Consider the following 14,495-nt stretch of genomic DNA (forward strand, 5'->3'; position numbering starts at 1 on the left):
TTGAGGGAAGGTCTCATTTTCTGCCTCCCGCCGTGAAATATTCAGTCCGGCCTGAAATAATATGGGACTCGTTTCAAGGCTTAGCACTTTTCAAATATGCTGGCAATAATGGACAGGGCATCAAATGAAGCACAGCCTCTCATAGCAAGAGGAGCAGAGGTTTTGAATCCCCAGCCAGGGTTTCACATAACACCATAGACAGTTGAAGTGCTGTCTGCATGTATAGTGTAGTGGTTAGTTATTTGAGGGATGAGCCAATGAATTGTCAACAAATGAAATTCATGCATCATGTACAGGATCTATTTGTACAAGGGACACAAAACAACAGATGTATATCACAATATTATTTCTGAATATATATGTTTGGATATTGTTGATTGCCACATTATATTTCCATATTTCTCTCCTGCATTTTACATATCATCAGCGGATCTGGATTTTATTCAGCCTTAAGAAGAAGAGAGAGGAAAATCAAGAGTGCACCATAAATGCAATGAGATGGAGTGCAGAAGAATGTTATAGGAGGGGGCTTTGGTGAAAGGATTCAAGGATTTAACAATCCCACATCCTCTCAGCCTGTCCTTCATCTTTAATAATCAAGCTTGGCCACAGAATATCCCTCTGGATGGGAAAAAAAAACATGTTGCCGGTCCGCCTCTCACTCATCTTTAGACTGCCAGTCTTGGGTCTCCCTCTTGAAGTCTTCTGTCACATTTACGGCTTCAAACACTAAGCACGGCCTTTTTTTTAACTGACTGCCATGTCTTTAAAGCGAGATATCTTTTTGTACTATATTAGCATGAGATGAAGAGCAGTACGTCTGATGCAAAGGGAGCCCCGAGAAGGCTGGACCACAGACACTATGAACTTGTTTGTTGCTGTAAACCAAAGGCCATGGAAATGAGCTAACCAGTCTCAGCTAAGGTGAAGTACAATGCACCAATCCATAGGATTCCTGCAAATTTGCTGACAATCATAGTGCTTGAATTTAATATCCAAAAAGTTATTTTCTCACTGACTGAAGTCAAATTTAGACTGAGGTTTAAAATTTGTGGCCACACAATGCAAGAATATAGTATAGAGTACATGGTATAGAGTCCACTGTATTGAGCAAAGTTTGGGAAAAGCTTTCAATGTGTTATGGTGCGAAAGTATGACAAACTGCTTTCATCGGCTCTCTTTTACAAGTGAGGAGGACACTCAACAGACAGAAAACCCTCAAATCCTCTGGTCCAACCTCATTGACATCTTAGCCTTCATGCTCAATTATTTATAATTGATTAATCTAACATAGCTAATCAGCATAAAACTTTTGCCATCATCATCACTACACACTAGTGAATTACGAGAATGTTTAACATCAGAGAGCCCTCTTCAGAGATCAAGAAAATTGTGTAAAGCATCTATCTATCTATCTATCTATCTATCTATCTATCTATCTATCTATCTATCTATCTATCTACAGTGGGGCAACTGGTTTTGCAAGTTATCCTACTTAGAAAGATGAGAGGTCTGCAATTTTCATCAGAGGTACACTTCAACTATGAGAGACAAGATGAGAAAAAAAATCCAGGAAATCACATTGTAGGATTTTTAAAGAATTTATTTGTAAATCATGGTGGAAAATAAGTATTGACTGACTAAATACTTTTTTGCCCCACTGTATCTATCTATCTATCTATCTATCTATCTATCTATCTATCTATCTATCTATCTATCTATCTATCTATCTATCTATCTATCTAATTATACTCACCTTAGGAAGTGTAGGTGACTTCAAAGACAGCTGCAGAGTACATTCCATAACTAATTAAAACTATTTTTTCCTATTATAATATTCCCTGTTCAACAAGAATAGCCTACTTTGATCTCAAAAATCATACCTGGTGTTCCAAAAAAAAAAGGGAGAAAAACAACTTAAAAACTAAAATAAATAAATAAAATGAACCACTGAAAACATTCAAAATAAAGTTTTGTGTCTGAAGAGTTGACAAAGTGTTGTTGTATTTCTTCCATGCCCGGAAGGCTGCCGTAAATGAGAGCTGCACAGTGATGAAGGATTTCCTGGACCTGGAGCGTCCACTGAGCGGCGCCGCAGCCCGCAACTTCCGCATGGAGGCATCCAGGCAGCCAGCCGGTGCTTCCTCCCTGCGACACTCTGCAGGCCAACCCGCTCCCTCACTCTCTCCGTGTTGGGTTACAGTGACAAGGGCCCTGTCTGAACCACGACTTTTAGAAAGATAATATTACAGGTAGGTGCAAGCCACGGACCGTGTCACTATCGATAGACAAATTAAGCATTGAAAAACAAGACCGTGACCCAGAAATTCTCGCTTTAATCGGGTCACCGTGCTCGTTTTCAGCGCTGAGTGATAATGGCACCTCTCACTGTCCTTAGCATTTGAAGTCCCCTTACCGCAACCTGTAGCTTTCGGGGCAGTGAAAATTGTCCAGCTGGACGCCTTGTATTTTCCCCTATTGGTGCCTTTGTGTGTGTTTTGAGCCATGTACACCTGCCTGCTGATAGCTTTCAAGGTTTTTTTTTTCATCTAGTTGAAGGTCAGTTTACCCCTCTAATGAGCTGCTGTGTGGATTTGTATCAGCAGAGCAATAACCGAGGATGCAAGCTAAATGTGCATATCAGTTATTCAGTTGTAAAGTAAGTTAAATTAAAAAAAAGAAGGGCATTCAAAAAAAACAAACAAAAAAAATTAAAGGGCTACATTTCTTTAAATTAACCAACCTTTTTATTTATTAGTAAGAGTTTTTCTTTATCAACCCCCTTTTTTTATTAGGGATACCATTTTCCACACCACACCCCAGTATTGAGCACATTCGTCTGACCCCCTTGTTAGCTCTGCCATATGCTGGAGGACTGTACTGATTCAAGTCGAGGGAAAATCCTCAGTAAAAGAAGGGTAAATCTCTTACACTTGCTGGGGTTTCTTCATGTTGCACATGGGAAACCAGGAAAGTCCAAGCAGGCTTGTTGGATGTCCAAAGAAATGCTGAGATGCAAGCTGAAATTTCTCTGAAATAGGCCGAACAGAGAGCGTTTTGCTCCTACAGGGTTTTTGTTCAGGGTTCCACAGAGAAAGCCCAATGCAAAGTGGGCCTACAGCCAACTGGGATGGATTCTGGGGTGGAACCTAAACAGATGGGAAATAGTATAAAGGTGAACACGAGGTCAATCTGAGCTTCAGTGATAAAGCTGTGGGCACTGCTCATAGCACTGTTTTAAAAGTTGACTTAAGAAAACAGATTGTGTGGTCAGAATAAACTCTTAAGACCATATTGGAGCGTTTTTTTTTCCAGGCTTCTTTTGTCTAGATTGCCACAGGCGGAAGCAGCAGACACCAAATGGTCAAAAAATTGTTATCATTATGTTTGTCTGGAAATCAGCAGAATGGGGGCGTTGATTTCCAGCGGGTGGGTTTTTTCTTTGTCCCTTTTTTTTTGTTCTAACCCAGATTTTCATGTTTAACAGGACTACAGCTGATCCTTCTCCTGGTACACAATTGAGACTGAGGAGGTTAAAGCTCTCTGAACGCATGGGACCATATTGCAGGTAATTAATATGTCAGCTCAATGATGAACTTGGTCAATACATCTATCACCACACTTACTTATAACTGGAGTAGTTCGTGGGATGCTGCAGAGAGCGCAGACTGAGAGTACATTTGTCCATTAGTAAACACTTCATAGTGTGTGTTGTGATTGGGGAGGTAGCGGGGCTCTTCTCCGTCCAGTTGCAGTCATTTTCGTCCATCACCTCCTCATTGCTGTAAAAACACTTGCTGTGGTTTGGTAGATTAACAGAGAGCCCCCTAATGGAGTAATTACACCGAGCCAAACATCTATTTTTCACCTGTGCTCTGCCATTATTCTCTGTCCCCTATCCACTCCATTGGAAGTCACTTACTCTCCTTACAATGAGTTATCATTGACTGCCATTTAGACGTTCTGGAGCAATTTGTCTTACTGAGGCCACGCGCTGGCCTCATTGCAAAGAACAATCATTCTCCCTCCAATATATAAAACATTCATGGGGGAAAGGAAGAGAAAATGCCCCACAAACAGATAGTAGAAAGCGGCTAATAGATACTATAAAGGTGACAGACAAGGAAAATAATGTAGGAGATTACTGGAGCGGGAACAAGCCTGCACAACCAGTACAAAGCTTCAGGGACTGTACTGCTGGTGGAAAAAAATCCTTCACCAGACAAATGTGTTAAATGGGTAGTATGGCAGCTACTGCTGGTGGTAATTGCTGTTACTGCAAACAAACTATGAGTCTAAATTTGAATTCTGAAGCATATTCTTTAATTTGAAATTGTAAAGTATTAGTTTCTCTGCCTTTTATTGATGTTTAATGCCTTCCTAATATAGAAAAATATTTTTTTACTATTTTGGATTCTTTTCTTTTTTGGTTGGTTCTTTTTTCTCTGTAGGATTGCTATTGATTGACTAAGAGCCCTTGATTCTCACCCCTGGCTTTTTCATGCTTTAGATCATTTGTACCTAAAGAGCACGTTAAGAGAAGACCTTTGTCTTGCCCTGGTTTGTGGGTCATTTTGTCCAGTTGCAGTCTGACTTATTCACCGAATTATTAGGATATAGTGTAGAGAATTTCAAACTGAAGTTTGAAGGGATGCAATCTTAGATTTGTGAGTACAAGTATATTGTTCTTTTTAAGTCTTTAATACCTCTGTTTGAGTACTGTTTTGTCTAAATAAATTCAATACAATATAATACACAATATCACTGCTGTTGGTAGATTACTCAGCCATGAATCTGTTTGACACAGGGCTCCTGAAAGCAACCATTCATTTTAGATGGTGTTTTCCCATCTGTACACAATCCAACACACATTCCATTTTTTCTGACCAGAAAGGGTTAATCACATTCTTAACTGAGTGTTTTGTTAGATTAGTCCCCCTCTCTGCTTAACACAATGACAAATAACCATTATTCTTTTTCTTGCACTGATAATCGAGACAACTTAAACATTTCTTACCAGCACAAGTGAAACCATTAATCCTCAGTGATAGTGCTGATAAGTGGTGACTTTGGAGTAATGGCCCTGTCACCTTAAAAAAGGGACCAAATTTGAACAATTAAAACAAGGTGGCCATTATATTTTGTGTTTTCAATCTCTTTGTGTCATCAGGAGGACTCTACTCGAGTTGTTAGACCAAAAAAATGAAATCATCTTTTTTTGATGATAATCATTAAAGAAAACGGCGTCCATATTCAAAAGGATCAGTTTGAAAACTTAGAAGCTATAGGAGAAATGCCTTAGCACAGAAAGAAAATATATGAAGTAAAATTGTTCCAATTTTACTGTGATTGCGCTTTTCTTGAAAGTCAGAGCAGAAAGAGGCACAAAGAAGATGTTTATAGAGAAAGTGATAACAGAGGTCCAAGGCTGCTAAACATGAACCTGACTTAGTTAGTGTGGTATTTAGTCTTCAAATGATTTCCTTTTTGTGACTCTAATATTCAACAAACTTGTCAGTCATTTTCATTTTTAATTATACTGTTTTTTTGCATCCAAAGTTAAAATGATTCTCAGAAATAAATGTGCATCTACTTGAATGAAAGATTATGTCAATGTTCAAAAAACAAAATAACAGCCTATTTTATTATATCCTGGTGATACTTTCTTTAGCCAACCAAATGGGATCCTTATAAACCCAACCACATAAGATCTGGTTGGGTTTTAGACTTTTTGCTTGCAAATCAACACATTTAATTACATCACTTTGGATTCAAGAAAGTTAAGATCAAAAACGTCCTCTTTTTTGATGTTCTGATGATCAAATGTAATTGCCCCATGAAACTTAATCAGAAGCTAATACAGGTTGCTAGAGTCACTTGCCGTGTACAGTCAAAGTCATAGACAGAGTTAACCTGAACAACAAGGCATCATTTAAATTGGGTTGAAGTTAAATCTTTCATTGTGGTGCAGGGTGCAGTCTCACTATGAAGAATTTGTTGGAGGAAGGCATATACGGTATATGGAAAGAGTCACCATATACTCCTGAATAATGTCAGTGTGGACCAGAAACATGATAAGAGCGATCTAAATACTTGCCACCAGGAAATATTATTAAAGACCTCGCGCAGGCTAATTGAAAATCTTTTATTTTAATAGGTTTCTCCCTCGTATGTTGGGTATTCATCATGGATGTCTGCAGCACTAATCAGTTGTTGATGTAGATGCGTAGAGGTTTTACACTTTAACTGGCAGGATGATAACAAACACGCATAATTGAGATGTTGATTGATTATAATTTTAGATTATTTGCCCATTTTCATTTAACAACTCCAGGTATGTTGACATCAAGGAAAAAAAAAACATGTATTAATCAAACCAGTCAGGTTAGATTGTTAGCTTTATTGTCAGTTTAGCATGAATCTATTTGAGCACAGTCAGGTTGTTTTTAGACTTAATGCAATTATTATCAGAATAAGTAGAAATATGCACATTTAATTGCTCAATATGGCTTGAGATAGAGGAATCTATTCAAGTTGGAGTTGAAAACATTCCTATTCTCATATTGCATCAAGCACACTCACCAAGAACAGGATGCTCATGGTGAGTCAAAGTGCTTAATTAGCTAGTTGACTAATTCCAGAGTTAGCAGGTAACATTCAGAGAACAGATGGTGAGACAAAATGCTTTTACCATCCGTTTTAGACTTAATATGTCATTAGTTTAAAATGGAATGATAAAGAAGAAAACCTTTAGCTAAAGTTGTTTGATAATTAAAATATCTGAACAACTTTAGACCACACTCAGCATCCGGTGTATCATTCTTCTTCAAGATTTAAGGGGATTGCTGCTCATGCACGGTAAATGAGAATAAATACATAATGTAGTTCGAGGAATGTTAAAGTGTAGTTGGCAGTCATTCTAGCTGACATCATGTGGCTCCAACAAGAGACCAATTTTTTTTAAACCAAAACCTAAAATCTCCTTTGATGTTGGTCATTGTTTGGAACTCCAAGCATGGTAAAAAAATCAGTTTTATAGTTTTTACATCCAACTGTACCATATTATTATTTTTATCTTTTATTAGTCACTGGTCCTACGTGCCCAACCCACCATTCCCTGGCATCAGCGCTGTACCAGCCACTTTTAACTCTATGGCCGTAGCTCTGTTTTGATCAAAGAGGGGTTCAGGGGCCAAAGTTTCAAATCCCCCAAAGCCCATTTTGGCTACTCTTTGTTTAGCCCATTGGCATTGTGACCCCATGCTTCTCAGACTTTGAACTCAAAGCTTGGAAAAGCCGTATCGCTTCTTTAAACACATTATCAGTTGGCTAGGTTTTAAGAATATCACTAATCATCTTAAGGTTTTAGTGCAGTGTGGCGGTATTGTCCAAGCCTGGGGCCCATTTACAGGCATAGAAACTACTTTTCCTTGAAATATATGATAACCAGAGCAGCATGTGTTTATAACTTTATGCTCTGGGGAGTTTAAATTTATGTTGCTGCAATAATTGACCTATAAGGGACTTGTTTGATCAAATCAGTTACATTCACACCATTACATTGGAGATCAACCATTGTAAGTGCACTTTGTGTAAAAGTTTAAAGATATATGGTGCTTCTAAATCCAGCTGGGATATGACATAACGAACTGCAGCTACTTCTTCACAGCATTTGATCAATGTATCAGTATTTATTTCTTCTCATTTCACTTATTTTAGCTCTGAAAATGTAGTCTGATTTGCGTGTCAGGTTAAAAAAGTATTACACACATCAGAAAACTTGGCTTGAAGTTAAATGTTAACTGTTAATTCTGCAGTTTAATAATTAATGCATTACTGTCAAGAAGCTGGCTTGGACTTTATGAATACATTCTACAAAAACAAACCATTGCAGTGTTGTAAAATGTTGGGAAGACACCCTAACATTCATCTTACAGACAAATATAATGTTTGAATAGATCTGCTAGCTGTAAATTACATTGAAATAGAAAGCTTGCCAATCCGAATCTGGACACTTTGGACACTGTGTGTTTGAACAATTGCCCATGCATATGTCAGTTTGTCTCCTGCATCCTATTGAGCATTTCACCAGAAGTGCAACATGTACCAGTTACATTGATACATTCAAACTTAAATTCATTTTAGTGAAAAATAAAACAACTTATCTCACCACACATGATCTCTGCACACAACATGCATGTGTGCACATGTGATTGCGTGAAGGTCTGTTTGTGCCCCTCAGCTCCTCTCACACCTCCTCCTGCTCATCAGCCCTCATACTTACGATTTGGCACCTCGAATCACATTGTCTTCATCTGGAAATATTTCAGCTGCATTTCTGCCACTCTAAAGGGAGATGAAGATAAAGGAGAAGAAGGCAAAAACACACCCTGTTGTGTGAATCCTGGAGAAGGCCTTGAACCCTGCCATTCATCCCTTTCACTTCATCAGCTGAGTCTAATTGCCAGAGAGGACAGGATACCCAGGGCCCAATTGTTCCTTATCCTCTTTGGAGCCTCTGAGGCATGAAAAGCGAAAGGCCTGCTTTTGATCTTTTTTTTTTGTTAGTTTTTTTTTTTTTCTGTCATCCCCTACTATCCTTTCCCTCAGAGTGAGACACTCCTTTCACACTGTGCCCCCTTCTTCAACCACGCAAAATAATTATCAAGCTCTGCTTCATCAAATAATGGTAGATATTGGGGGTCATGATGGGCAGGGCCAGAGGTCTGCAGGGGTGGCCTTAGGACTTGGTGGAGCTCCCAACTCGTCTTAGAGGCATGCTCCTTAGCTGTGGCTACCTTTTATATACCTTGACCCCAGTTTTCGTTTGTCTGTCCTAATGAGACCCTCTCATGCAGCCATTGCAATGGGGGTCTTGCAATGGCGGGGTTGCGAGGCCAAAGTACAATGAGACACAGGGCTGTGTTCAGACAAGGGCGCATCTGTGCTATCTTATTAAGCCTTGGAAAGGAGCTCATGCATCTCAACGTCCCATAGGCGCTGAGAGCAGATCTATTGACACCTACTTGTCCTCTGCGGTCAACACCTTTCAGTGAGGCAGCCGGCACACCCAAGTTCTTGTTAGAAGTATTTCTTGGCAGAGTATTTAGCGAGGCAGAGTGCTTAACTCACTTTGGGTGGCCATGCAGCGTGAGGATAAAGAATGCAATGTAATGAAAAATTCCTAGGAAGTAGAGAAATGACAAGGGATGTCAAAAACCAGTTTGTCAAAAGCAAACAGTTTGTATATTTAATAGAGGCCACCTAAGTCTTTTTTAATGCCTCCCTCTGCACATGATTTTTTGAATGCTTCACAAACAAGCTTTGGTTATTTAATTTTTTTAGTTCTGTTGCCCTTGAAGCCCTTGGTGGTTATTCAGAAATTGTTCAAAGTTTTGAAAATGAAATTGCTGGTTAAAGCCCTGCCAATACTAAAGAACAGAACACTCTGTGAGAAATAATGAGGCTAAAAATAGCCAACCTAGCCACCTTTTAATGTACAGCAAACTAAAGGGACAGCAGGATATACTTTCAGTCAAGCAAAATGACAAACAAAAACACAAGTAGGCAAACAAAAACCTTTAAGCAATCATGTTAAGCACGCCTAACATCTGAGCACTGTGCGAGAACAAAGCAGGGCTCCTGTCGGCGCATCGATCCGCTCCTGAAGGCACACACATCCATAGCTCTCTGATTGCTCCCTGCCTCTCGTGCCTCTCTCCCCCGCGCCTCTAACTCTCTCTGCTCCGGCTCCTTTCTGAGAATGTGCTTATCGATCTGGCCTACTTCGCTGGAGTTAACTCAGTGATAAGACCTGACCAAGGGCTTCCAGTGGTCTGAAAGAGTTTGGAGGGCTGTTGAGAAGGCAAGATGATTAAAACAAAAAAAAGAGCTAGCTAGAATCAAGACATATTTTGTCACAACATTAAGTATGTCAATTAAATTAAGTGAATGTACAAACACTAGCTTTGACCTTTTGAATATGTTATAATTTGGCTATTTAATGAGCAATTTGATTCCCAGTATCTAACTGCAATTTAAACACTCAGCAACACATAACGTGCTGACTCGGAAAGTTGTAAAACCAGCTGGAAATTGAAAAACTGACCTAAAAAAAGAGAAGAATTTATTTCAAAATGCCATGTTTAGGATGCAGCTCAAACCATGGATTGAACTATAGAGCTTATACGCCTTTTTTTTTGCAAGACAGATCATATATTTGTGAATCCAAACATTTCTCTTTTGTCTCCTCACCATCTCTATTTATTTTCAAAAATGGTTGTTTTGGTTGTTGATTTTATGTTTAAGCAAACATTTAGTGGTGGATACCCATTCAGGCACTTAAATCCTCTTTCTTTGTGCTTCCTTGCTGTAGTGAAGACATCCAGCATTGTATGGGAAGCTCTTTTTGTTACTCAGTAACACTCTCCAGCACATTTTTTTTTGGACAATCTTCACAAGGCTCTTCAGATGTTAGAGGCGTCCTCATGGTGCATGGCTTTAATTTAATGAAGAGTATGTTGAATAGAGTAGGGATGACAGTGATGTAGAAAGTAGCCTTGGTCTTTTCATTCATGTATGATTACAGTTGAGTTAGCCATAATAGACAAAATGCACTGTTCCCACAGAGTTTCACTTAAACAGCAGAAATAATTAAATCAATAAAATACAGGGATTGCAATATCACTCGACATTTTTTTTGCCATTTTTTTCCTTTGACTTGATATTATTTAGGATACAAGAATTTCCAATGTAAACATTGTATTTCCCTGAAAACTATCAGTGATGAGACTAAACAGAACACTATTGTCTTCAGTTCCATATTGAAGACTCTTGTAATATTGTTCTACATCTCAAACCATCAATTGCTATTTGTGTTTTTTAACACACAAAGATATCAAAAAATCAGCGTGTGTTCTAAAAAGTGACTCATGTTTTGTTTGTCACTGTGTGTAATTGTGTCTCCAGAGTGTGATTACATTGTATGTCGGTTTGTGTATATTTTTTGCAAGTGTGTTGTGCTGTCATGGTTGTAACATTCCATGTGGGAGGGTCTGTTGATAAGTAAGCCATCTGTAGTGTTCTGCCGAGCGACATGTTGTAGAGCGAGATTTGAGAGTGTGGAGAGACTTGACTTGACAAATCTTGGCACATAATGAGACAGAAGGGAGTAAAGGCAGAAGTCTGTCCAGAGATAAACAATTAGATTTGTCCCTGAGGTAAAGGCCAGGCAATGCAAGGACTCTCAGACTAACAAAATCAATATGGCTTCCAGTAAGAACACTCAGGGGGTAGAGTGATGAAGAGGTTATCATTCATTTCTCAGATTAGGACACATGTACACAATAAGCAACAATAATGCTTTAAGAATCAATATGATGGTGACGGCTGCTTGTCAGTGGTGTATACATTTGAAGGTATGCATCTGATATTCAGCTATATGTCAAACGTCATCGGTCTAATGAGAGATGATAACATAGATCAACAGGGAAGCTGAACTGAGCCAGTTTTCTTCAGCTGCCAATTGTGAGAGGATCTTTGCATTTGGGAATGAGACTTTCACACCCCCAAATAAAACCATAATGGAGCACGAGCCACAGACAGAGTGGGCAGTCCCTTTGCGTTGCATCCTCTCTGCCCAGACTTGAAGGTCTAATCTAACATCTCACCACTGTTCCCAGCAGGCCTCACAGGGGCAGCACTGCCAGGGCAAAGAGGGTTGGTCTGTTGGCCGTATCGCTCCTTCACAGGCTTCAAAGCAGACAACAAAAAGAGAGGGCGAATGTTTTTTTGGGGTTAGAAGTGGGGGGCGATCACGACTCCTGTGCGACTGCTGTTCAGAAGGGAAAGTCTCCTCAGAGACGCTTAGTTGCTGACCATAAAGGTGCGAGTCTGAGCCGTGGCCAGCCTGTCGCCTCATCTCCATGGAGACGCTGGCTTGGCACCCCAGTGGGCTTGTCTCTGCTGTGGCCCTGAGCAGCGAGAGCACTTGGGGATGTGGCCCGAGCATCACCTGGGCTCCAGGGAAACCAGGAGGCACTGCTCTGATGACCTTCAACAACCTGCCAGTCTGTCATCGGGGCTCAGGAAATAACAAGAGAAAAATCAGCTGGGGATTTGAGTGGAGACATTGTTTACGGGACCATTCTATCTTTTGAGGAGGCATTTAGTTCCAGTGGGAATTAACTATAAAGAAAGATGTACTTTTCACAACATTTCACTTGATATTCTAAAATTCTCTGTAACACCCTTTCATGTCAAAATAATACGAGACTTTCTTAGACTACACTGTACTTTTGTACTTTGTTATCTTCTGATTGGTTAGCTAAAGAAAAACATCTGGCTGAGGAGGTAAAGGGTAAAAGTAAATTTACATAATTAGACTCCAGCATTATCATACAGATTGTTATATTTCAAACTGATTTTTCTCTGCAAGTGATAATACAATGAAATCACTGTTTGGACATGACCCGCGTAAACACTTCAGTCTTTTTTTATGGTAAAAGAAATATGTTTTATTTAAAACAGTTTTAAACAGCACCTGTTTTCATATCACAAACAAGCATGAAATAGTGGAAGAAAAAGTAACCTTATGAATATGCAAAACAAATGGTGTTTGGTTGAAGCCAGTTATTATTTACATTATGGATTGTTATATGTGTTGGTTATTAACTCAATTAGTCTTTGGTTGATGAAATACGTCAGATGTATGGGATGAAAACAAATCACTAATACCCGAAACCCAAGAGGTCAGTGTTGGATTTCTTGTTTTGTTGAGCTAACCAAGGCCAAGTAATAAGTGAACTAGTGAAAGTTGTATTAAAAAAACGAGAAAAGAATCACATCCTTCAAGTTTAAAAGCCTGATTTTGGAGATGACACTGAATCAGTCAAGTCAACAGAAGCTGATCAATGAAACTATGCTTTCCACATTAGCCATAGCACCCTTTGAGTAACAGACAGGTAGGCTTGCAAAATGCGGTATCAAAGAAAGGGGATTATTTTTAGGTTGTAAAGTAAGAGGAATACAACCTAAAGGATGCTATCTGTCTTCTTGTGTTTCATGGGTGTGGACACTGTAGAAACAAAATTCAACATGATTAGATATACAATCTAGAACATCAGAGTAATTCCTGTATAATGTTATAGACTATTGTTCGGATCACTGCGATAAATTATTGCCAAATGGGATCTCAAATCTTCTGCATTTGAGTGTAAAGCAGCGCCATCCAAACCATTCCCTGGAGACACTTGTGTTGCTTTATCTGACAAACCAATACAGGAGATTCTGTGGAAAAATCTGTGCTTTCTTCCTTTCAGCCAAAAAGAAAAGGGGATTTTGAATGGAGTGGTGATTCTTTATGCAGAGCCGAGACGCGACACCTTCCAGACGGTGAGAGATGGCGAGCCCTAATAATACTGAGCTGTACAATGGTTCTGACAGGCGAGCAATAAAGCAATCAGGGTCCCAGGCATTCCAAATCTCTTTACCGCCCACCCTCTAACAGACTGGGAGATGGGCGGCTGACCTGTGAGCTGTCAATCATGGGGGATACCTGCTGGAGCCTGATCAGGGAGAGCTGAGGGCACCAGTCCATCAGATCTGTTTTCACACTCCAGACACTAACATTGCAAGCATAACCACAGACACAAAAAGCCCCTCCGCCTAGCTCTTAATTAGGAGATGTGTGTGTGTTTTTTCTTTTTGGGGGGGAAGGGGGGACTTGTTTGGTTTAAATGGGGATGGGAGTGTCTTAGATATAGAGGGGATAGTAAGTGGAATCCCAGTGAGACGAAGAATAACCTTTTCCCTTGATTTGGGAATCAGGCATTGATCCGTCACGCTGTTTTGTACAAGCAAGAGCTCTTCCAGCATTGCCTCTCAGTGTGTGTTGCTTCTCAGGGTGTGTGTGTACCCGATACATGTGTGTGATGGGTGGTGGATTGGAAAGGAGGGATTCAAGGGGGGGTTGAAGCTTGTTCATTAGCTGTCTGTAGCCCATTCCAGCAAATAGATCACCATAATACTGTGGTTAGTTAATGGCTTTCTGGTGTTTCCTCTAGAGTCTTCCTGTCTGAGGGCTGACTGCTAAAACTCCTCCACTGGTTTCTCCTCCTTTTTCCAAGTGGGGAGTCATGTGTTCTGCTGCCTAACTCAGACAATTGGCTTCAGCCAGCGGCCAAGTCTGTGAGCAGTCTGGCCGCATGGATTCACATTAGAGAACTAAAAGCAACATCACAAATAACATGCTGATCTGACATTCTGTCTCACCGATGACTGGAATAATATCGGTGCTTCACAGTCCCCAGGCTGTGACAGAAGTGTTTCCCAAATAAGGAGATGCGTTTTTGTGCTGCACCTATCTTATTTTAGGCTCAGATTATGAACTACAACTTTCACATTTTGAATGTTTTGACCAGTGAAAGAGAAATTCAGATAAATTAAGTATTGAGTCTGTTATTTACCCTTAGTAGATTATTTATCCCTCATCATAT

General features: G+C 39.8%; 1 long non-coding RNA gene across 5 annotated transcripts in view; it reads left to right on the top strand.

Annotated features, from left to right (window-relative positions):
- The first annotated feature begins 2,062 nt into the window (after positions 1-2,062).
- LOC117814541 overlaps positions 2,063-14,495 on the top strand; it is a 106,931-nt gene continuing 94,498 nt past the window's right edge. For 3 of the 5 annotated variants that reach the window (XR_004631588.1, XR_004631589.1, XR_004631590.1), the window contains exons 1-2: positions 2,063-2,252; positions 3,488-3,568. This is a non-coding gene — a long non-coding RNA (uncharacterized LOC117814541). The remainder of the gene's footprint in view (positions 2,253-3,487; positions 3,569-14,495) is intronic. The other 2 variants (XR_004631587.1, XR_004631586.1) reach the window with 2 other exon arrangements.

This window comes from Notolabrus celidotus, chromosome 6 (genome assembly GCF_009762535.1).
Source record: "Notolabrus celidotus isolate fNotCel1 chromosome 6, fNotCel1.pri, whole genome shotgun sequence".
In the NCBI taxonomy this organism is placed as follows: Eukaryota; Metazoa; Chordata; class Actinopteri; order Labriformes; family Labridae; genus Notolabrus; species Notolabrus celidotus.